The 2,840-nt window shown below is 41.4% G+C and overlaps 1 long non-coding RNA gene across 1 annotated transcript in view; it reads left to right on the forward strand.

Annotated features, from left to right (window-relative positions):
- LOC102247498 overlaps positions 1-542 on the forward strand; it is a 21,076-nt gene extending 20,534 nt beyond the window's left edge. Inside the window, exon 3 of the long non-coding RNA XR_001360925.1 lies at positions 307-542. This is a non-coding gene — a long non-coding RNA (uncharacterized LOC102247498). The remainder of the gene's footprint in view (positions 1-306) is intronic.
- Positions 543-2,840: the final 2,298 nt, after the last annotated feature.

The following is a 2,840-nucleotide window of genomic DNA, read 5'->3' on the forward strand; positions in this document are numbered from 1 at the left end:
TGGGTGGGTGGATCAGTGGAGGTTGGGAAGTATTTCCGAGAGTAGAGAACATTTAAGGAAGAGCTTAAAGGAGGCATACAGTTTGCCACAGTAAGGAAGGGCAGTACAGATGATGGGGAAATGTGGGTCCTACGCTGGAGATGGGAAAGTGATTGAGATTGTGGTCAGTAGAAGTTGCAACATCTCAGTAGAGGATCATCCAAACCAGGGTCCAGAAAGGAATGTGTTCCCTTGCCAAAGAGTTTGGTAGACTGCTGGAGGTTTCTGAGCAGAGGAAATGTCATGATCAAATGTATATTTTAAAAGGATGGTATTGATGACCCTGTGGAGGAAGAATGGGGGGTGTAAGCGTGCCTGGAGACCAGCCCCAGAAGATTGCTCATGAATGCATGGATCCAGTGCTTGGCATAACATTTTCCACACACCATTCCTGGCAAGTGTCTATCCCTTGACGTGCAGTCCCAGAAGATGAAGATCTAAAGTGGTGGAGAGGCCGATTCTAAAGAGCTTGTGTCCAAAATAAATCTTATCTGTGGCATTATTGAGACGGTGTTGTTCTTCACATTTAGACATTCTTTGTAGTGGACCCTCTGTGGACGAACAGAACGGACTGTGTGCCCTGTACTGAGCCCATGAATACAAGGCACTCAGGATAGATCAGAGGCAAGGTCTGCCAGCTAGTTTCTTTCCTCCTTCCATGTCCATGTATCTAACCAGGGCAAAGGGCATGATAATATTTTCTCAAGCATTCTGGGAATATGATTTTTGTTAAGAAAAAAAATGACCTTCTAGCACATAACAGGCCTATAGTAGCAGCCTTTATTAGGGCGAGAGTCAGAAGGAGTAGGAGCAGATGCAACTGTGGAGATACCCTATTCTAAGGCAATACACCGACATGTAGCAGGGCTGGATGCCTAACACTATGAGAGCAACCCTGGCCCTTGGATGTGGGGCTTTGAGTGGCGTGGGCTGGGAAGTGGTTAGGAGTTAGGATAAGTTGGGACATAGGCTCTGTGGGTGGAGTCTTTGATTCAGAGTTTTCCTGAGGCAGAGGATAAGCCTGGGTCTCCCAAAGAAGCCCTGACAAAAGCGATGGTCTGGGCTGACCCTACAAGCTCCATCTCCCAGCGCTCTCTGTTCACTTTTCCACCTCGATTGCCCCACGTAGCCTTCTGCCATGGTCTGCCATGCCTGCTTGTCCCTGCCGTCTAGCACATCTTATAACCCCGGTGACCCATGGCCTCACCAGCCTGTGCATTGGAATGAGGGCATATTAGCTTTGATACCTTCTTCTTCTTTTTTTTTTAATGTACTTGTTTTAAAGATCCTATAAATATAGAGTGACTACCCACTAACGTGGGATATGAAACCCCTCTCAGCATGGTATTGTTTTTTAAAAAGCAGAATTTCTTATAGGAATCTTATCGATCACACAGTAGTTATAAGAATGTCAGATATAGTGACATACAATCTAAACAAGACAGGCCGATTAAGAATGTACATAATGTAAAAATATACATATTAAAAGTTAGCCATGTAGACAGACGCATGCAGCAGTAGGGGTAGGTGATAGGAGGTTGGGGGGTGGGAGCCCATATGCAGTAATATTGCCTAATCCCAACATTATAGTAAATAATTTCCACTAACTGATACAAGTATTCCATACACATCTAAATACACAAAGGCAAATCATGACCTGCTACATATAGTCTAAAGTGGTCTGTGATCTTTTTGTGATATTTCCATGAAAATAGTTAATAGTCATGCAGGTAGTAGGAAGTATTGGTTATTCTGGTTGGACTTGGGAAATGTTTAACTTTTTGACATTAATATCTGTGAAGAGAATATATCTCCTTTTACTGCTTTCTTCACAATTGACATGCGCTTAGAGTGGGGGAATTTCAATGGTGGTTTGACCTAACAGTGATGACTGAAATACTCTTTAAAAAATGTGGTAACTTTTTAACAACATATTTTAGTCACACACTTAACATGAAACATGGATCATCTGCAGGATTCTGTAGTTTCTACCACTGTCCTAAAGAATGAAACTGATACAAGTGCTTGTTTCTTTACCAAAGCAGGCACTATTTTGAGCTCTGTGATCAGAGCATATCCAAAACAGAAGAAATGTCACTTTTTTCCTCTGGGCCTTTTGAGAAACTTGACCAAAATAAATTATTCAAGGTTCCCCCTGAGCAGTGGTGTCATCATGTATGTTACTGTCTGGAGAACAAATAAGAACTTCCTAACAGTGCAAGAGCGTTGCCTTGGGTACACTTGATAGGAATCAGGAACCTTTAACAGCAGTTCACCGTTTTCTTATTTAGCCTGTATTATGGCAAATGTGTTTGGGGGGCTATGCTTGAGATTTCTCTAGTTGGATAGAAACCCTTCAATAAGAAGTTGGCAGGTTCTGACTTACTGTCTCTGAATGCTCAAAATGCAAGTTCCTATTGGGGAAAGAACATTAAAATAACTTGAAGATCTATCTTATTGGTAAGTTAGAATGCAAAGTATTTTATTTTTAAACTTTGAAACAAGACAGCCTAGGTTAAATAATATAGTTTTCCAAAGCTGAATGTGCCTGCTTGGAGCTCAGTTTTTCTGCTTAAAGTACAAAAACAACTTTCTAAAACTCCTAGGCCAGACACTACTCTTTTGATGATCTGTGATTTAGATGAACAGATCCAATCTCAGTTGGTAACATCCCTTTTTTCCCCGTTGGTAAGGGCCTTTCAAAGTTAATTTCTTTTTAAAAAGTATATATTTTCATTGACTTTAGATAGGAAGGGAAAGGGAGAGAGAGATAGAAACATCAACGATGAGAGAGAATCATC

The sequence above is a fragment of the Myotis brandtii genome, unplaced genomic scaffold (assembly GCF_000412655.1).
Source record: "Myotis brandtii unplaced genomic scaffold, ASM41265v1 scaffold1327, whole genome shotgun sequence".
In the NCBI taxonomy this organism is placed as follows: domain Eukaryota; kingdom Metazoa; phylum Chordata; class Mammalia; order Chiroptera; family Vespertilionidae; genus Myotis; species Myotis brandtii.